We start from the raw sequence: 22,327 nt of genomic DNA on the forward strand, positions 1-22,327 counted from the left end.
AAGCCAACCTGCCTCATTTCCCTATTCCCTTGCCAGCCAGTCACCAATTTGGAAGGGGCTCCCACGCCTCGAGACCTTGTGACCTGCCCTTGTCTAATGGGTGAAGGGCCAACTGTGTCAATGCTATGAGGCATTAAAGTGCTTTAAAGGCAAAATGGGCCAAAGATTAGACAGAGGTCTTCTGGCTGCTGTGCTTGGAATTCTGGGATTTCTGGTTTGGCCATGGCGGGTTAGCTTGGCTCCATTGACAGGACTGTTGCTGTCAGGTCAGAAGGTTATGGGCTTCAGTGATACTCCAGGGCGGTACTGAAGCCTTGTCAACATTTAATAAGAGTTTAGCACGCAACAGTGGCGTGGCTAGGTGAGTTACTTCATCAGCAATGCAAACATTCCATTCACATCTGGATGAGCAATTTGATCTCAGTGCTTCAGCAGTTAAATTATAATTTCAGAATTACAGAAATACTGCTCCTCCCAACCCCAAGGTCTAATTAATTCTTGAGGCATAGCCTTCCCGAAACTTCCCTCAAACCTACGTTAAATATAATGTGAAGAAATTGTTCATCACCTGCAGATTTGTTTCCAGTTGGGGTTTAACACTCAAGGTCAAAGAAATAAATAAAATACAGGCAGATGGCACCAAACAAACATAATTTTATTGGTTTAAATGCTTAGGTTTAGACGAGTGGGGCTGATCATTCATTACCTCAGATCTACTAACTCCTACTCCCCCGACCACCCCCCTCCACCTAACCCTGAACAAGTTCCTCTGGCTACTGAGCGTATGGTGTTTTTTTGGAAACCTGTATTTAAAAACAGAATCAGTTCCTCTCGGGTGACCTGCAAAGAGGAAAGCAATAAATAAGTTGCCCTCAGCAGCAGCAGCAGCTGACTTTGTAGATGTAGGCAAAGTCAATCGTCCAGCAAGGGCTGTGTGCTCCATATAAGGTCCCACTCTGAGCTGGTGACACCTTCCTTCACTAACCTCTCTGCCGACCTTTGAACCGAAGATCAGACAGAGCAGCTGCTACTGCGAAGGTCACCACAGGCGGGGCAGAGTGAGGAAATGAGGAGGGAGCTTCCAAAGTCGTTTCATCTTCAATCCCTTAATAACCAGTGAAGTAAAACAGTTGTTGGCCATATGGTAGGATTTTGACTGATACTCGCCCATTCGCCAATACAGTGGGTGGAATCGTCCCCGATTTGCACTAAGTGCGGTAGCACTAAGTCTGCCGCGATGCCGGGTTTTCACGCCGTATCGTCCCAAACCCACCTTGTTATTTATGCACTCCTGGGAAACACGCCGTTTCCATGGCAGGGGGGCTCTCATTCACCCACCCACCATCACCTCGCCGCTACAGCACGCCAGGCGCCACATTTAAATTCCAGCCACGTGCACACATCTCAGTGCGTCCAGCCCACGCCTGCTGCAGGGAAGATGTCCACGAAAGGCAAAAATACTGCAGCCCCCAGGATTAGCGACGCGTCACTGGAACAGATTTTGGATGCCGTGGAGGCCCGCCGAGATGTCCTCTACCCCCGCTCTGGCCACAGGATGGGCAGCACCATGACCAGCCAGACTTGGGAAGCAATGGCAGCAGTGGTCAGCGCCAACGCCCTTCAGAAGAGGACAGCCACCCAGTGCTGCAAGAGGATGAATGATCTCCTCTGTACCACCAGGGTAAGTCACTCTTCTCATCACTTTCAACTCACACACTCACAAACCCATCACACATCCACAGGGATCTCACTCACTGCTGGTTCAAGGGACATCACCATTCACTCTCTCACACTCACCGTCATTGTCCTCATCCCATCCATGGGACCACTCACCACCCACACATGCCAGGTATATTTATCATCTGGCCTGGCAGGTGTCCTGCTTACACTTCCTCCATCTCTATTCATGCAGGACATGCAGGCATGCAATGACAGGGTTGCAGACCAATGGAGGAATGCCTGAAACCAAGGTCCTCACAGACTTTGAAAATAAAGTCATCCAGCTGGCCGGCCACAATCTGGACCATTCCTGTACTGACGGTGAGGTCGGTGGAGCTCTATCAAGTGAAGACCCAGCAGCAACATCCATCAGACAACCATGCTGTGATTGATGTGTCCTGTTTCACAGGCCGCTGCCATGCACTAATTATCTCCCCTTGCTTCCGCAGGCACATCTGGGAAACAGCCGACAGAGTCCATGACCCAGGGCCTCCAATCAAGCCCTGAAGAAACCTCTGAAGAGGAATCTGAAGGCACCCTCCTTGAAGTCCTATCACAGTGCTCACCCACACCCTCCACCAGCGCAGAGATACACACCTCGGTGGAACCTAGCATTAGAGTAGCCTCGGGATCACAATCTGGTGAGCACATCACACTGTCTGATTCACAGCAGGCGGCAGCAGGGACTTCCCTAGTATCCGAGATTCGGAGGATTGTTGGAGGCCAGAAATTTGCTGAGTCCAAGTCAGATGAGGAGCCTCTGGACTCCGTCATGTCACAGTTGCTGGAACTGCAAAGGCAAACTCGGGAACATCAGGAAGGGATGTCCGCTGCTCTCCTCAGATTGCCAGGTACGATGGTGGAGCCCATTCGCCTTCATACTGAGGCAATAGCGCCGGCATTGCAACGCACCGAGGTCAACACTGGTAGGATGGCGGCGGCCATGGGAACCTTGGTCCAGGATGTCACTCCTGCACAGCTGCGCGGGCCCAACTCCATCGCTGATTCAATGTTGGCTCTTCAAGGAGTCAGCCTGGGGCCCCCGGGCACTCATAGGGTGCCAGGTTGTAAAGTGTGCTGCAGACAACAATGATGTGTGTCACCCCTGTGGGCTGTATTGCAGGGTTCCACCAGACCAGTCCAGGCACCAGAACCTCATTTTCAGCATCCCAATGGTCTGCTCCACCCAGTTGCGAGTTGCAGCAGGAGCCTCGTTATACCTGCTGCAGTCTGAGGCCGCCACACGGGTGTCATCAGCCACGACCTCTCCGGGTAGCCCTTACCCCCGAGGAGTCATCCCTACAGCTTCTGTGGACCCTGGAAGATGTCAGGGATCTGCGACCGACTGAGAATGTAGGAGTTGTGCCCAATCCCTTAAAACCGTGCACAGACCTGCAGGATGTGTTTCTGGTGATCACACACCAGCTGCACATTCAGTGAGTGGAAGCCCTTGCGGTTAATATAGTTCAACATGTGTTGTGATGGAGATCTGAGTGCCATGTGAGTGCAGTCGATGGCACCCTCCACCTATGGGATACCCGAGATCTGGGCGAATTCAATCGCTCTTGCATCCTGGCTGTCCCGGTCCCGGGTGAAATGCACAAAGTTGTGTGCCCTCGCAAAGATAGCATTCCTGACCTCATGGATGCATTTTTGGGTGGAGGTGTATGAGATCTCAAAGAGGTCACCTGTGGAGCCCTGAAAGGATCCACTGGTTTAGAAACTGAGCGCCACTGTCAATTTCACGACCACTGGCAGTGGATGCCCTCCATGTCCCCATGGAGCCAACTCCTGCAGTAGCTGGCAGACCGGTTCCCTAGACATGCGCAGTCTTCAGTGACACTGGTTCTCGGTCATCTGCAGGAGTGAAAGGCGACGTCTATAGACCCTGGGTGTCGTTAGGACCTGTCCTGGTTAAGTCTGAGGATGCCTTAATGATTCCCGGAGAGTGCTGGCCATCCCTTGCATGGCCAGAGTTTAGTGCGTCGCATGGCTGCCCGAAACCCCATCCACCTCCGCCCCACTCCACCTGACCAATTGGCAGCAGCTTTGCCCAGTGGACTGCATGCTGTGCTCTCAGCTCAGGCGCAGGCATTCTCCTAACCCACACTGCAAGGCTGCGCTGTTAGCTTGAACCATTCAAACCGGGATGATGACATTGTAAGGGGCTGAGCACCTCCACCCGTGACTGCTCTATGGCCAGCTTTCAGAAGCAGATTGTACAACGTGTGCAATCGTCCAACTGCTCTGCAGTTCACTAAAATGCTCATGACTTGCAGTCTGTGCTGGGGGGAGGGGTGAATAGCTCTGGAGCACTTGGTGGCACTTTGATACCCCTGCATTGCTTTAGTGGGCAGATAAGCTAGAGGCCCGACTCCACTCATATCAATGTGGCTGCACCTGTCTCAGCTGCAGAGGAATGGTCACTTTATACAGGTGCCTGGCCGCTTCCCTCACCCACCCAACATCCCACTTCGAATGCTTGTGCTCTATATTCAACAGCAAGGCGGCCTTTGCCCTCCCCCCACAAGCTGCCTCAAATGCAGGGCTACCCTTGACGCCGCCCCCCTCCCCCTCCTTCCCCCCCCTCCCACCGCGCTGCTCCTCAAGCTTGAAGTCCAACAGGCGACCCAGGCGAGTGCAGCACATCGTTTCTGTGCACTCACCTCTGAGTTCCCCTCAAAGTGCAGCCCGCCAAGTACACGCCTTTTATATGTTATTGTGAAACATGTCGGCGGGAAGACAGGCGATCCAGCAGGGTAGGGGGGCAACAATTCCGCTGGGCTGGCCTGATAATGATATGCTGATGTATTACAACGAGATTCCCAACGTCCGAGGGCAGGAAACACATCCCGTCATCAGCGGGCTGAGCGGATCATCATGAACTGGTTTCATGCCAGTTGCGCCATATTGTTCACTCACGCCACCAAACACGCCCGACACCGGCGAGCACGGCACATCCCAGCAACATGTCAGCAGACTGGAAATCATGGAGTCTAGAGGCTCCTTCCCCCTTTTTTTTCCTTATAAAGCATCAATTTAACTTTAGGTCCAAAGACATGTAGAGGCCTCTAACAAATCCAACGCATTCTGCAGGGTGCTGGGGGAGGGTGGCGAGGGAGAGAGAGGAACTCTCTGAGCTGCAGAGGGACCTGGGTGTCCTGGTACATTAATCACAAAAAGTGCTTAGGAAGGTAAATGCAATGTTGTTGTTTATCGCAAGGGCAATGAAATATAAAATTAATGATGTTTTGCTACAGTTGCTACAGAGAATTGGTGAGACCACATCTGGAGTACTGTGTACAGTTTTGGTCTCATTTAAGAAAGATGTAAATGTGTTAGAAGCAGTTCAAAGAAAGCTCACTCGACTGATACCTGGGATGGGGGGGTCATCTTATGAGGAAAGGTCGGACATGTTGGGCCTGTGTCCATTGGAGAGTTTAGAAGAATGAGAGGCGATCTTATTAAAACATATAAGATGCCGAGGGGACTTGACAGGGTGGATGCTGAAAGGAAGTTTCCCTCTGTGGAAGAGACTAGGGGACACAGTTTAAAAATAAGGGGTCTCCCATTTAAGACAGAGATGAGAATTTTTTTCTCCCAGAGGGTGGTTAGTTTTTGGAACTTTCTTCCCCAGAGAGCAGTGGAGGCAGGGTCACTGAATATTTTTAAGGCAGAGGTAGATGGATTCTTGACTAACAATGGAGTCAAAGGTTATCGGGGTTAGGCAGGAATGTGGAGTTGAGGCCACAATCAGATCGGCCATGATCTTATTGAATGGCAGAGCAGGCTCGAGGGGCTGAATGGCCTATATGTGCTCCTAATTCATATGTTCATCTCGAGAAAAGTAGAGTGACCCAAGCTGCAGGGTTATCCTGGATTCACAGGGGTTAAAGATCCATCTTCTGTTGGGTGCAAAAATCGGAGGAAAAAATCCCAGGGTTGGTAAAAAGGAATAATATTTTCAAAATTTTCTTTCAACATCTTTGTTAATTAGTTGTAAACATATTGTAAACGTGTGGCAAGGAGGGAAAAGCAAGTTTGACTCACGGTCAGGAATCATCCAATTGGATCCTGAAGAGTCTGTTCACTTTACAATTGGTGTGAGAGGGCAATCCACCATGAGGATGGACACGCTGGTCAACCAATGGCACGAATTTGTGGAGGAGGGAGGACGTGTGATGAAACCTCCAGAAATATATCCAACCAGAGAGGCGGAAATTGGTGAGGCAGATTTATGTTTAAAACGGGTGGTCTATTTCACAGCGTTCCATTTCTACCAAGTGAGATCTGTTCTCCAGCCTATCAATATAATGCCTATTCCCTGGGTGAACATTAATGGTTCCCCAAAGGCCTTCATCCCTTTGCCTTGTCCCTGGATTTCCAGGGTTTCCCCTGTGGGAGAGAGCAGGGTCTTTGCCTGTAATAGATGGACGCCTTGTCAATGGTGCGTGAGGAGACATTGTCAGCTCCAGTCTCAATTTCCCGTGGCTGCAATCAAGGGCACAAGGGGTATCCCTTAGGTCAGGAATCGAGGGGCCAACCTAAGTGGCCTTGCACCATGGGAAAGTGGTCAGAAGGTCAGGACGGCCGAATAATTGTCAGCCAGCACCGCAGGGATTTGACAAACAGCTGCTAATATGGCCTGACTGGGCTCGACAGCCATGCTCACGGCTTCAGGTCTCTCAGGCCTATACTCCTTGTTCCACTTATCTCTTGGTGCAAGGCCCTGCCAGGGAACAGGCCTATACCCGGGTGTGAAGGGGGTCAGGGAAATGGAGGAGGCGCAACTGGGCCCTGCTGTTATTGTCCAGCCCCACAGAGACTGAGCAGGGCCCAGCCCAGGCAGCTCACCTGTCCAACACCAGGGCAGCAGTGACCCAGGAAAACTGATCATTGCTGCCGTCTCAAAGCAAAGTTTTGTTTTCTGGCCACCTCATATGAAGGCAGTTCTTCCCCTGGGTGTGGCAGAACCGCCCGCTCACTGGTCGAGAATGAGGGTCGCTCCGGTTACCTGCCTCTCTTCTCCAGCCTGTGACTGTCAAGAAGGGATGGGTGTTCATTGGTTTGCCTGCGACTTTCCGTCAAAAATGGCAGAGAGCATCTTATCGATAACGCTAAGGTGGCTGTGATTTAAATTGGGAGTCTATCTTCATTTAATTAGATTTACAGCTAGTGGAGGTAATGTTTGGTGACACTGGGGCACCCCAGCACCACTCTTCCTTCTGTACTTAAAACAGGCAAAAGCAATGTTGGAGTCCCAGATCTAAGGTGTGATTTTAAAACCCAATGTGTTGGAAATAATGCATTATGATAGTAAAGAGGGATTGACTTTGATCCTCCCATAGCCACCATCATTTGGATTCCATGAGCCCAGTTCTCCCCCTACTGGTGAGTTCAGGGACAGCAGGGCTTCAGCATGATTAACACAAAGATGTGGGAGCTCACAGACTTGTGATTTTGAAAGCACAAATTCTCCTCTTTCGTCGCAAGTTAACGAGAGAAATAATAAGGCAGCTTTACCAACAGTTACCCTAACAGCACTGTGGATGTACCTACACAACATGGACTGCAGCGGTTCAAGAAGGCAGCTCACCACCACCTTCTCAAGGGCAACTAGGGATGGGCAATAAATGCTGGCCCAGCCAGCGACACCCACATCCTGTGAATGAATAAAAAATTGTTCAAATACAGCAGTGAGGACTGACACGTCCAAGTTTCCTTTTATTTGGTTGAAGAACCAAAAAATCTTTGACACTTCATTGCGGCCATGTCACATGACAATTACATTTCTCCGACGGTCCAGCCAGTTTGGGCGCTCAGGTTTGACCCCTGACCCGCAGTGAGTTGGCACACTTCCTGCCAGCCTTGGCCGGGTTTAGCTACTATTGGCCTCGATTGGCTCTGTTCTTTCATTCTTCCTGAGAATGAAGGTTTTAAAGTGGGACGAGTGGGAGGGGTGGTGTGAGGTGAGAGGGATTTTAAGGCCCTGTGCCAATGGAAACTGGAGATTAAGATCATTGTGGTGGACATACCACTATTCTACCCTGACCTTGATTTCATGGGCGGCCAACAGGCCCACATGAATTGGTGCAGGAGCCTCATAAATGCATTCAAATTGGGGTCCTATGAGGTAGATAGGTCCCCAAAGGTCTACTGGGAGGCGCACCAGCCTTATTACCCTGCACAGCGCAACCTGCCAGCCAAGAACCGGAGGTACTCACAGGTGGGTGACAAAATGACATTTTGGGGGCCAGGAGGTGTTGGAATGCTTGCTGGGCCTCACAGAAATGATCTAGACCTCTGCAGCCCCCGTCCCAATTTCTCAATTGGCGGGACGATTGACCTTGCACGGGGGAAGCCCAAAAATCAATGGATCTCGGGCGGGAAGTTGGTTAGGGGGTAGGGGAGGGGTGGGGGCGCCTCCATCAAAAGCCCCCTTCTGAGGTCATGGGCCCCAACCCCTTAAGGTCCGGTGGCCTCCAGAGCTCTGTCCCGCCCCTGGCCTCTCCTCCAAGACACTGACTGTCCCTTTCGCCACACTTCCCCCACCCCAGGCCTTCCTCACCCTCCCCGCCCTGGGATCCTTGGCACTTACCTGGGCCTCCAGTGCCCAGACTTCGGGTGGAATCGTCCCAGATTTGCACAAAGTGCAGTCGCGGGCAGGAGAAAAGGACCTTTACCCACTGGCCGCAATGGCGGGATTTCGCGCCATTTCGTCCCATTGCCTCATTCATAATACATTCCCGGGAAACACGCCGGATTGCAAGCGGGGCAGCCTTTGATTCTCCCGCCCCCGTTGTAACCTCAGGCCTTCAGTAATCAGGGCGCCATATGTAAAGGGTGTCGCTGTACAGAGCCAGCGCTCACTAGGGGATCGGAGGCTGTTGCAAAGTCATGGCTGCTAAAGCGAGGAAACATGCTGCCCCCAAATTTAGCGACGCCTCCCTCGGGCACCTACTGGACACAGTAGAGGTTCGCCGTGATACACAGCAGGAGGCAGCAGGGACTTCCCAGATTTCCAGCACTCAGAGAATGGCTGGACATCAGAAATCTGCTGTGTCCGAGTCAGATGATGAGCCTCTGTGCTCAGTCCTTTTACAGTTGCTGGAGCTGCAAAGGCAAGCTCGGGAACATCAGGAAGGGATGCCCGCTGCATTCCTCAGATTGCAAGGCACGATGGAGGATTCTGTCTGCCTTCACTCTGAGGCGATAGCGCTGGCATGTGAACACACCCAGGTCAACACTGGTAGGATGGCGGCCGCCATAGAGACTTGGTCCAGGATATCGGTCCTGTACTGCTGTGTGGGCTGAACTCCATCGCCGTTGCCATAGTTGGCCTACAACAATGTCAACGTGAGAGGGGTGCCGGGCAGCTCGATCTCGCTCTAGCTTCCCCTTCTCCTCAAGGAGTCAGCCAGGAGCCCTCGGGCACCCATAGGGAGGAGGATCAGCAGGTGCACACCCCGGGGCCATCCACCCAGATGACTCTGGGAGTGTCCCTCTGATCCGAATCCCCTTTTCCTGTGACCCCAGCAGCTCCGGCTCCACAGGCCGAGGAGGGTCCCACTGCCATACAACCAGACCCCGAAAGCAGGTCGGGCCCGCCAGGTCTCGGCCCTCCAGGGGACACACGCTAAGGTCATCACAAACAGGGCACCGCAGTCAGCAGGCTGCCTCCACCTCTGCTGTGGGTGTCAGGAGAGCATCAACACATAGCAGCAGGATTAGGACGGTTAAGAAGATGTAACTCTTTTTTTGTTACAAATAAACTAAGTTAACAAATCAAGGGACAAAGTAAAAGGTAGCCCCTTAAAGGGAAACTGCAAAAACAAAAGACGAAATGCAAAGGAAACTTACCAACATTAAATCAAAATGCGATTAAAGGGGGTCGATAAAACACCCCAGTCCCCGCGGTGCCCACCGAGCACGGAAGGCCTCGATGGTGCCGGCAGACACCATGTGCTCCCTCTCCAGGGACACCCGGCTGCGAACATAGCCGCAGAACAGGGGCAGACAGTGGCGTCGGATGACCTGCTTGATCGCCCGCTACCTGGACCTGTTAATGGCCAACTTGGCCAGGCCCAGGAGCAGGTTCACGAGGAGCTCCTCCTCCCTCCTGACCCCCCTCCGCACCGGGTGCCCACAGATCAGGAGCGTGGGGCTGAAGTGCAAAAAAAAACAACAATAAAAGGTCCTTTAAATAATTGAAAAGGGAGTGCAACCCACAACACCCTATATAGGTGTGGTCCACGGACTCCACAAGGCCGCAAAAGGTGCAGGGTATCTTGGGAGTCCGTGAACTGGCACAACGTACAGTTGTCTGGGACTGCTGCTGCTGGCAACACTCTCCACCCTAGGTCCCCGATGGAAAGTGGGAGGACACCCCAGTAACGCCCCCCCACTGGGGACCTCTGCCACCAGACGGCAACAAGGCACACCAGGGCGTGTCCAGGCGGCGGGCGAGGGCAAGGAAGTGAAGGGTGTGCAGCAGCAGCTCGTACAGGAAACCCCTCCGTGCTGTGCTAAAGGGAACGGAGGGCATTTCCGCGAGGTGACTCAGGTTGAGGGGCACCGGCTCCCGAGGGAGGGTTCAGGTCTTAGGGCCAATGTGGAATTCTGTCTGAACAGGAGTACGCTCAGACAGAAGACCACCGCGCACCTGCACCACCTTGGGTCCTAGTTTGACGTCAGGGCCAAGCACGACTGTCCTGAGGTCTTGAATAGCATTGGCTGTGAGCCGGACACCCACAGATGCGCGACGCGCCAACTCCTGTGAAAGCACCAAGCCCACTCCTCCGTCACCCAGCACGTCCCCGATCCTGGTCACCCCAGCAGCCACATCCCTCATCTCCGCCAGCCACTGAAAAGGGCGGATGTGCAGATTCCTGAGCAGTGGCTCACTGACGATAGCTGCTACTCCTGACGGCGGAGAGCTGCGTCGCGAGGCAACCATGTTCCAGACTTTGATCAGGTCCTGGTAAAAGACGGGCAATGCCTGCAAGGAGCCACGAAGGCCACTCTGGTGTACAAACAGGAGCTGCACGTCATAATTCAGGCCGTGCACCTGGTGGAAGAAAAACGTCGCCAGGGCACACCATCTCGGAGGGGGCTCGACGTAAAGGTATCGCTGCAGGGCCTGAAGACGGAAAGTTGCCACCTGGGTGCGAAGGCACACCAGCACCTGACCGCCCTCCCTAAGCGGGAGACTCAGAATCTCAGCAGTGACCCAGTGCAGCCTTTTGTCCCAGAAGAAGTCGATAATCATTCTCTGGATTTTTGTGACAAAGTCCGGGGGAGGGGTCAGAGTGACCAGCCGATACCACAACATGGCGGCGATCAGCTGGTTTATAACCAGAACTCGACCCCGGTAAGACAGCACTCGGAGCAGTCCTGTCCAGCGCCGCAGGCGAGCGGTGACTCTGGTCTCCAGCTCCTGCCAGTTCACCGGCCAGGATTCCTCAGCAGGGCAGAGGTGGACCCCCAGGTAGAGGAGGCTGGTCCTGCTCCAGGTGAAAGGCCTGAGCTCCTCAGGTAGGGGATCCGTCTGCCACTGACTGACTGGGAGTCTGGGTCACTTGCCCCAGTTGATCGTAGCAGAAGAAGCCGCAGAGTAGACCTCCTGGCACTCGTGCACCCTCCGCAGGTCAGCCGGGTCGGTGAACATGAGGAGCACATCATCGGCGTAAACCGAGAGGACCACCCCGATGCCCGGCCCACACAGAACCAATCCCGATAACCTCCTCCGCAAGAGGCGCAGGAAAGGCTCCACGCAAATAGAATACAACTGGCCAGACAGGGGGCGGCCCTGACGTACCCCTCTCCCAAAGCAAAGGGGCGCTGTCAGGGACCCGTTAACCTTAACTAGACACTCCGCGGCAGCATACAGAAGTTGGATCAGGGTGACAAAATGCATCCTGAACTGAAATGCTCACTGAGTCCCGAGTAAATATTCGTGATCCACCCTGTCGAACGCCTTCTCCTGGTCAAGGGACAGGAAGGCGCCCAACAGACCAGCCCTCTGGGAATGGTGGATAATATCCCGGACCAGATGGATATTATCACAGATGGTCCGGCCCAGGACGGTGTAAGAGTGGTCAGGGTGGATCATGTGGTCCAGCACGGTGCCAAGCCGAGAAGACATGGCTCTGGCAAAGATTTTGTAATCCGTGCTAAGGAGGGAGACCGGGCGCCAGAAGGCGGAGACCCCCCTTCTTAGGAAGCAGGGCAATAACCACCCTGCACCACGAGAGGGGCATCTTCCCAATAGCGATACTCTCCCCCAGGATCCCCGTGTAGTCATTCCCCAGGATGTCCCAGAACGCCCTGAAGAGCTCCACGGTCAGCCCATCCAGTCCCAGGGATTTGCCCCTGGAGAGGCTGTCGAGGGCGCCGGTCAGCTCCCCCAGACTTATCGGGGAGTCAAGCTTTCCAGCGCCCTCTGGGCCAACCAGCGGCAGTTCGTCCCACAAAACTCTGCAAGCATCCTCGCTGGACGGATCCGGAGAGAACAGAGCAGTATAAAAGTTTCTGGTGATGGTCCTGATGCCCTCCGGATCCGAGACGAGGGATCCGTCGTCGGCCAGCAGCGTAAAGAGCTGCTGATGGACCCCGTGCCTTTTTTCCAGCGAGTAGAAGAAGGGGGAGCCACGGTCCAGGTCCTTGAGGAACCGGATCCGTGACCTCACGAACGCGCCCCGGGACCCGGCGAGTTGCAGGTCCCGCAGCGCGCCCTTCTTCTCATCGTACACCAGCCGCAGGGCCGGGTCCAAGTCGGGCTGACGGAGACCTGCCTCCAAGTCGAGCACCTCCTTCTCCAACTCCTCGACCCTGGATTGCCGCCTCCTTGTCAACCCCCTCGTGTTCTCCTGACAGAAAACTCGGACGTGAGTCTTGCCCACGTCCCACCAGAGCCTCAAGGAGGGGAAGCCTCTCCGCTTCCTTCTCCAGCCAGCCCAGAAACGAAGGAGCGAGTCCAGGAACCGCTTGCCCTCCAGCAACAGGTTGTTAAAGGGCCAGTACACGGACCCCGCCCGAGCGCAGAACGGAGCGAGCTCTGCCCACACCAGACGGTGGTCTGTGCACGGCACCCACCGCACAGAAGCCGATGGAACGCAGGACACGAACACCTTGGAAACGTACAGGTGGCCAAGTATGGATGCTCCGACTCCAGGTGACATGAAAGTGAAAACACTGGAGTCAGGATGGAGATGTCGCCAGACGTCCACCAAGTCAATGGACCTGACCAGGTCCCGCAACTTACTCATACCTAGCGTGCAGTGCTGGGCACCATGACAGTCCCAGGCCTCGAGGTTACAGTTGAAATCCTCCCCCCCACCGAGGACAATGCACTCGCCCGCATCGATGGAGCTGAGATGAACGGATACTTCCTCAAAGAAGCTCGCTTGCTGCTGTGAGCCCAGGGGATGTGCATATTCACAAAGTGAAACACCATGCCCCCCAGGCGCACAGTATGGTGCAGCAACCAGCCTGGCACCAGCTCCTTGACCCCCCAAGATCTCCGGCTGAAAATGCGGGGCCAACAAGATAGCCACCCCGCCAGAATTGGAGGCTAGGTGACTCATGTAGACGCCCCCCTCGCCACTCCAGGAGCCATGTAGCTTTGTCTCCCGGAACGGTATGGGTTTCCTGCAGGAAACACACCGCGTACTTCCCGTCCCTGAGGACTGAGAAGTTCTGGAACCTGCGCTGTGCGTCTCTGCTGTCGTGGATGTTGAGGCTGGCTATGGTAGTCTTCATTGCCAGAAGTATGTGCTACCATCACCATGCCTAGTGTAGGAAGGAGAGGACTGTTTTAATCCTTCTCCTCCTTCAGGAGCCCAGCGGGAAATGTGTGGGCCCTTGCGGGCGGACCAGAACACAAGAGGAACAGAATACCACCGGTCCAGGGCCGACTGGACCCTGTCTTGGCCATCATGATTACTCGCTAAAAAATACTGGAGCTCCCGCAAAGGGATGAGGGGAGAATCGGTGGGGGGACACCAGGGGATCCACCAACTCACTCGACAACAACCCTAAGTCGTACCTGGTGCTCACCACAGAAACCCCGCCCTCCTCCAGGTCGTCACCTCCAGCATCCAACCCCTCCCCCGCATTGAGTATGGGGCCTGGCCCGGGAGGAGTGCACGCAGGGACGGTTTGATGTACCTTTGGACTGCATGCTGTGCTCTCAGCTTGGGCGCAGGCATTCTCCTAATCTGCACTGCAAGGCTGCGCTGTTAGCTTGAATCATGAAGGATATTGGTCCAAACCTTAATAAAGACATTGCAAGGGGCTGTGAGCAACTCCACCAGTGACTGCGCCATGTCCACCTTTCGCAAGGGGATTGTACAACTTGTCCAGTCGGCCAATTGTTCTGCAGTCCCCTAAAACACACATTAATTTGCAGCCTGCGCCCGAGGGGATGAAAAGTTCTGGAGCATTTGGTGGCACTTTCATGCTTATGTGTTGCTTGAGTGGGCAGATAAGCTTCAGAGGCCCGACTCCAAGCAGGTCAACGAGGCTGCAGCTGAATGGCCTCAGCTGCAGAAGAATGCTCACTTTTGACAAGCTTTTCCAAGTACCTGGCCGCTTCCCTCACCACCCCTGCCGCTCCCCTCGCCACCCCTGCCGCTCCCCTCACCACCCCTCCCGCTTCCCTCACCACCCCTCCCGCTCCCCTCGCCACCCCTGCCGCTCCCCTCACCACCCCTCCCGCTTCCCTCGCCACCCCTGCCGCTCCCCTCGCCACCCCTGCCGCTCCCCTCACCACCCCTCCCGCTTCCCTCGCCACCCCTGCCGCTCCCCTCACCACCCCTCCCGCTCCCCTCGCCACCCCTCCCGCTCCCCTCGCCACCCCTGCCGCTCCCCTCGCCACCCCTGCCGCTCCCCTCGCCACCCCTGCCGCTTCCCTCGCCCTTCCCCCAGCATGTGCTTGAGTATTTCCTTCAGTCTGTCTGTGCTGACTCGCCCGCACCACCCTATCCCCCGGCCCGGTCTGACCCACACTGGCACCCTTGCCCCGGCACAGGACTGAAAGCCAACTGGAAATGAATTAACTTGCCTGTGGCCCCTTGCCCCCTGCAGTGCCTCCTCCTTGATGTCCTATGATTGAATCTCGCGAGCACTGTAAGAGCTTGTGTGCGGCTCACCGCCCCCCCACCCGCCCCCCAAGTTCCCCTCAAAGTTCTGCTCGCCAGGCACGCCGTTCTGAAGTCACGACAACACGGGCGGGTAAATTTGACGTGGGGGTGTGATTCCGGCCAGCAGGGCTTATAATGAGATGCAAATGTATTCAAATGATGTTCCCGACATGCGCTGGCGGGAAACGCGGCCCACCATTGACGGGCTGAGCAGACAATCGCAAACCGGTTTCAAGACGGCGTAAAGCTGATTTTTGGCCTTCTCGCCAGACTGTCTCCCTCCACCCCCCCCCCCCCCACCCCCACCTGCCATTACCCCCATGCCAACAGGGGCCAGAAAATTCCGGCCTTAGTCTCAGGCGTCCCCGTGCACTTCCTCTTCTGTCCACTGCAGCTCCTGCCGCTGCAGAGACTGACCAGCTGCCGGGAAGGCAAGACCCCACCATCCAAAAAATGTAATCCCATGTCTATCCGGTTAATGGTATTTAACAAGCTGCTGAGATTGCCTATTCCTCAGAATGGAGAAGAGAGAGAGAGAGAGAGGTTCAGGTCTGTCACATTTTAAAAGATTATGATTAATCACCAGCAAGTTAAACCTGCGCACAATATAAACAAACAGCTGCTAACAATATGATACTGAGTACAGCCAGCGTTAGCCAAGGCTTGGTCCACTTTTCTGCCAGCACAATTTACAATGTTAAAGCAAACAGGAGCCAAGCACATTGTGAAATGTTTTGATATTCTGAGTGTGAACCTGGCCTGATTTTCCTCCCTTAGCAGCACAGGTTTCCGACGGGATTTCTGAAAGTATTGGGTAATTTGTTACTGACCTTCAGTAGATCAAGTGAGGCTTCTCACCCTCTCTGCTCCCTTTGCAACGTCCTCCTTCAAGAGCCTCTTATTTAGCTAGGGGACTGCCTTCTCCTGATTTAATTCTGCCAGTGCAGACACGATGGGCTGATTGGCCTCTTTCTGTGCCGTACCTTTTCCACGGCTCTATGGTTCTAATTCCTATTAATCCAGTCATAGTCAGAGAATCTCCTGCAAATAGCTTCCCTTCCCATCCCTGCACTGTTACCCCTGGGGTCCTTCACACCTCCTACTTCCCATGTCCCTCGGTGACTCCGTTCCACAGCCACTGATTCCATCCCTCTCTCTAGCTACAACCTCCGACTATCCAGACTATTTCCCCGATAGTGTTAATCACAGAGTGCAGAAGAGGCCCTTCGGCCCATCAAGTCTGCACCGACACGTGAGAAACTCCTGACCTACCTACCTAATCCCATTTACCAGCACTTGGCCCATAGCCTTGAATGTTATGACATGCCAAGTGCTCATCCAGGTACTTTTTAAAGGATGTGAGGCAACCCGCCTCCACCACCCTCCCAGGCAGTGCATTCCAGACTGTCACCACCCTCTGGGTAAAAAAGTTTTTCCTCACATCCCCCCTAAACCTCCTGCTCCTCACCTTGAACTTATGTCCCCTCGTGACTGACCCTAATGACTCTAAACTGATCTCCTGGCCCCCTATCCACTCAATCACTAAATCATCCCCACCCCCACCTCCTCTTTGTGTTACTGTTTGGCCTTACTCAAGAGACTCCTCAGTGAAATGACTAATTAATCATTCACAAAATGCCCTTATCAAGTAAAAAGAGAAGCATTTTATATTTTAAAAAAGTACTGGGGTGGTTTTCCTGTGAAGAACAGCCATTTGGAAATGGACCCACGGACCCACAAGGGGTCATCCCAGGAATGAGAGAACCTTCAGGAAAGGAGAGGAGAAGCTTTCTAAGAATCAGAATGGGAAATCATTTAAGAGAATAGTTGAGATTGAGAGCTCATCCTGTGGGTCTATAGGAGCAGGGGTATAGGCCATTCAGCCCCTCGAGAGGGAAGAGAGGTTCATAGCAAACTTTAGACCCTATGGTCTGAGGTGCAACACAGTCATGTGTACCTCAAGCTTGTGCTTTCTCAATGCCTAGAAAGGTCTAATGGAAAAGGATTGCTATCGTCTAGAATGTCCTATAGGATTGCCAACCCTCCAGGATTGGCCTGGAGCCTCCCGAAATTGAAGATCAATCTCCAGGACACTGCTGCGTGCAATCCTGGAGAAAAATCATCCGGACTTTAAAAAAGTTTTTTTTTTAATTTTCTTCGAACATTTCTCTTTACCAGATATAAAACTATTGAAAATGGGATATTAAAGCTGTTTGGCTGACAGTCAAGTATCATCCAATTGGGTAATGAGTCTTTTTGCTTTCCAATTGGCGTAGGAAGGCAGCACATTACACAGATGGATATGTTGTCCGACTAGTGGCTGGAGCGTGGGGGCAAGTCATTTGATGAAACCTCCAGGAGTGCATTTAGTCACAGTTGGCAACCCTATACCTGAAAGGGTGGTGGAAGCAGATTCAACGGGAAATTTCAAAAGGCAATTGGACATGTACTTGAACATTCACATCTACATTTACAGGTTATTGGGGGGCAAGTAGCCAGGACGTAGGATTAAATTGGTCGGTTTTTTTCAAAGAGCCAGCAGAGGCACAATGGGTTGAATGGTCTCCTGAATCTATAAAGTGGAGGAAGTGGGGAGGGGAGGGAGAAGAAGCCTAAGGGCCCCTGAGGATGAAGCAGTTGCTGTTGAGTGGAAACCCGCACTACCTCAGCTCTGGGAGTCTTCGAGGCACAGGCTCGACAATGGAGGAAGGGTATAGCTCGGGCCTCCACACAGCCTTGGGGACAGGAAGGCTGAAGTACAAGCAGAGCGGCTCGCACTCACTAACAAGCATCAAACTCGACCACAGGCCAGGCCTGCAGCCTGCACTTTGATCGAGAGCAGCAATCCAAATTAAGGTGGTTAATCAGCACCCTCGCCAGCAATCAGGTAGGGGCCGCAAAACTATCTTTCTTTTCAATCCTGTATCGATGTAGCAATGGATCACAACATGAAATGTGACAGCGGGGAGGTGGCCAGAATTAATAAAGTGGACCGAGCCCCGCCAAAGGAAGAAGATTGCTCCCACAATATATTAAACTGTCTTCCTTGACCAGAGCTTGCCGAAGGGCAGTCAATGAGAAGAGAGAAGTCACTTTTTTTTACAAACCCAGTTATATCGATCTGTCTGGTCTCACTTCTCAATTCTCCTGGGGTTGTTCTGCATATGAGTTAGCAGCTCTCCCGTGGCATTAATCAGACAATAGAAAGAAACAGTTTGCCTTTCTGTCGCATCTTGCACAACCTCAGAACACCTCAAAGCGCGTTAAAGCTCACAAAGTCACTTTTGAAGTGTAGTTACATAGGAAGCACAGCAGCTGATTTCCACACAAAAGAATAGCCTCTCGTGTGAAGGGGCCCAGATCTGTGGGATGTTACGAAAGCAAAATACTGGGGCTGCTGGAAATCTGAAATAAGGACAAAAAAAAGGCTGGAAGATCTCAGCCGGGCAGCATCTGTGGAGAGGAACAGAGTTAACGTTTCAGGTCGATGGCTTTTCATCAGAACTGTAAATCGGCCCCAGCCCTGATGGAAGATCATCCACTTCTCTCTACAGGTGCTGTCTGACCTGCTGAGGTTCTCCAGCTTTTTTTTGTTCGGTGGAATATTATCCAAGTGAAGAGGCAACACCTTCGGGAGCAGAGAGAGGAAGAGTGCAGGAATTAGTGTTTTGTTTCACAGAAAATGAATCAATGGGAACATTAATGTTGAATACTGGGAATGACTGTGAGAGGTTTCCTTGCTCAGCTGGCTTAGCCAGCTGCACAGATCTTGGTCTCATTATTTTGTGATAGTTGGGTGATAAAATGGTGTCTCAAGGCAGTTAGAGTCAGAGGCGAGTGTAGGCTTTGCCCAGATTTTCCGAGAGAATAATTTCCGGAAACTGGATGGTACGTTGGCTCAGTGCATTGTCAAAGAACTGTCAAAGTTGCCGAAGAGCTGTCAAAGCTGTCAAGGACCTGCCAAAAACCTGTCAAGCTGTCAAAGAGCTGTCAAAGGATACTAGGTGAGCGGGCACGGAGGGGTAAGGGCAAAGGATGGTGGTGGAGCATGGGTTGGCATGAGTCAGCCCTAAGTTGGCATAGGGGCTATATAGGACCATGGGGATATGGGGAGCATCGGGATATGAAGGGCCATTGGGGGCGGGTAGAGGGGCATGAGGTAGCATATTGGTATGGATGGGGCATGGGGAATGTGTGGGCGGGGGGGGTGGTGGTGAGGGCTTTGACAGTTCCAATGAGTTTATGCACTTTTTATGCACAATCATATTTACTTTTAACAATCCCAAAGGGTGCCTTACTTCTCCCAAAGGCGTTTCAGGACTATATCTACAAGGATAACTTACCTCTCCAAAGGGGTGCTCTGGCTATCGAAACAAATCCGCCAAGTTCAGACCTCCCGTTACCTGGTCTAACCTGCACACTCTGGGTTTCACACTCCTGGCCGACCAAAATCCTACTTCAGTAGAGGCAGCTGGTGATTAAAATGGCCAACTTCTTCCATAAGTCATGCATACGTGAACCCTGGCCCCTCACCAGTCCCACCCCTGCCAAAACGGGAAATGCTGTGTTCGAGGGCAGGACTTAGAAATTCTGGGCTAGTTCACCATTTTCACCATGATGGAGAGGCTCTCCATCATGGCAAAACTCCTGGCCAATGATACCCAGATGTGTATAGTTCAAGGGGGGAGATGCATCTTTTTATTTATGTAATAGTAATTGTACAGCTGTCTAATAATGGCCCATACCTCCTGGTCTCCAGTTAGTCAGAGACCAGACAAACCCTGGAAGATGTGCTAAGTGGCCCCTCAGAAGTCCCAACACACTGACTCTGTGGGAATTGCCTGGGAAGTTGAACTTCCAATGGGCAATTCTCCTGCTCCCCAGGACCCACCATAAAAGGCTCCAACTCTTGAGTTAGAGTCGGAGACTTCGGACAATTCAATTTACTTACCTGGATATTTACCCAGGAATGTTAGACAGAAGAATCCTTGTCTAACTCCTGGGTAACTATACAAGTGACCCACAATCACTCATACTGACCCCCCGGACTCCTCCCTTGACACTCCTGACTCACCCTAACCTGACCTGACCAGCCCCCACCACCTGACTACAGCTTCTGACCCTCTATCTTCCCTCTTGACCCCTTGGTTCCCCCCAACCCAAGCTGACCTAACCCCACCACCTGCCTACGCCCCTTAACCCCCACCTGACCTGAATAGCCCCAACCTGACTTGACTAGACCCCACCACCCGACTCCCCTCCCGACCAAACCTCCCGAGCTGCCTACCCACTGAACCACCCGACACCCTACCCACTTTACCTACCCTCCCCCTTACCCATTTACCTTATCTACTGCACTCCCTTACTCACCCTACCCCCTTACCCACCCTACTGCCTTACCCACTCTACAACCCTTACCCACCCCCCTCACTTCACCCACCATACCCCCTTACCCACCCTACCCCCTTACCCGCACATCACCCACCATAACCCCTTACTCGCACTACTCTCTTACCCACTTACCTCACCCACCCTACCCCCTTACTCACTTACCTCACTCACCCTACCCCCTCAACCGCTTAGCTTCTCTCCATAGCTTTTCAAAGATGCTTTAGGACATTTAAACTTACCAGAATACGACAGCTAGTGCCGTAAAAAGTGGATATGGCTAGTCCTCCCCCACCGATCGAGTACTACTAAGAAGCAGCCCCATTTCAGGTACTTCTGGAGAAGCTGGTGTCAGAAGTCCCGGCTAGAGATACAGAGCCCCGGTGTGGCGGTGAAAAATAGGAGCGGAGCGGCAAACCGATGGTGATTACCACTCCTCGGAAGATTTGGGCCAAGATGTTTTCATGTGTTGGATGGTATTATTTAATGAGGCACAGTGCAATGCCTCTGGGGTCGGAATAAATCGGGGAGATTAGAAGTTGGCAAATGTTTCTTGATTCAGATGTGTTTGCTAAATGTAAATGTAGACTATTGGAAAGCATCAGTTGCATTTATATAGCGCCTTTCAAATCCTCAGGACGGCCTAAAGTATCTTACAGACAAAGGGCATTATTGAAGTGCAGTCACTGTTGTAACTGTAGCAATTAAAGGGGCCGTCACTGGGTGGAGAGAGTAGGGTGTCCATTTTCATTACAATCACATCCTCGTGCACAACAACAACTTGGATTTATATAGCTCCTTTAACATAGTTAAACTGCCACAAGGCACCTCACAGGAGCATCATTAACCACAATTTGACACCCAGCCACTGAGGAAATATGAGAACGGGTGTAGTGAAATCACTGGATACAGAGGCAGCTTTCAGTGTGAGTGATGTTACCCACACTAGGCTCGCTTTGCTAACTGCTGCTTAATGATGGCCCTGACCCTTTAATTGTCCCTTCACTACTTTTTCCAACCTCGATTTTTTTTGGCTCATCGGGTCGCAGCTCTTGCTCGCGAAGCTGTTGATTTTTATTTAGCTCCTCTGAAAATGGAATATTCTCGCCACCTACAGATCAAACTGGGGGAGTGCTGGCTGCCGGTGTGGTGAGCTTTCCTGAGCCTGGCCTCTTCCTTCCAGTCTTTACACCCTGGAGAATTGTTCCAGATAACACTATTACAAAGGCACTTCAAGCCGCACTTCTCCACCTCATCCTTCTTAAGCATCATGGCTCCTCTCATCTATCTGTGTGCCAGGCAGCAAGTCTTTAAAAATCCAGTTAGGTGCCTTACAGTGTGGAGGGAACTGACCCATTGCACCTCCTCCTACACCCTCACTCACACCCTCCCTCCCCCCACCCCAACCAAATCTTTGGCTGGGAATGAAGGGAATTGGATCAGCCTCCCACTAATTGCAATGGAAAATAATATCGGGTGGGGGCGTAAATCGGGTTGGGTGTAAATCAGGTTGAGGGGGTGGGGGTGTAAATCGGACAGGGGATGTAAATCGAGGGGGCATTAATTCAAGCAGGATGTAAATCGAGCAGCAATCAGATCCATTTAATTTGCATTGGTGTGTGTGGCGGTAAGGCCGTCAGACACAAATTGCCTCTTTCCCACTGGAAAGTGCAATTGGCCTCAGTGCCCCTAGGAAAGGGAAAGGTCGAAAGAGAGACTTGATCTTACAGCGTCAACCTTAGTTCAGTGGGTCGTGGTTTTGTTTGTTAGGTCAGCGTTGTGATCTCAAACCTCACTCCAGAGGTGTAAGTACACAATCTAGGCTGATCATTTGCTGCAGACCTGAGGGATCGCTGCCCACTGGGTGTAATGTTAAACTGACCTGCCTCTTCCAGTAGATTTATTGGTTCTATCGAAAACTGAGCAGGTGACACCTGTCAGTGAGCTGACCAACATTTATCTCACAATTAACCAACACCACCAAAACTGATGGACTCTCTATTCATCTCATTGCTGTCTGTGGGATCCTTCTGTGCAAAATTTGGCTGCAGCCTTGGCCTACATAACAGCTGCACGTC

The sequence above is a fragment of the Cetorhinus maximus genome, chromosome 5, assembly GCF_964194155.1.
Source record: "Cetorhinus maximus chromosome 5, sCetMax3.hap1.1, whole genome shotgun sequence".
NCBI lineage: Eukaryota > Metazoa > Chordata > Chondrichthyes > Lamniformes > Cetorhinidae > Cetorhinus > Cetorhinus maximus.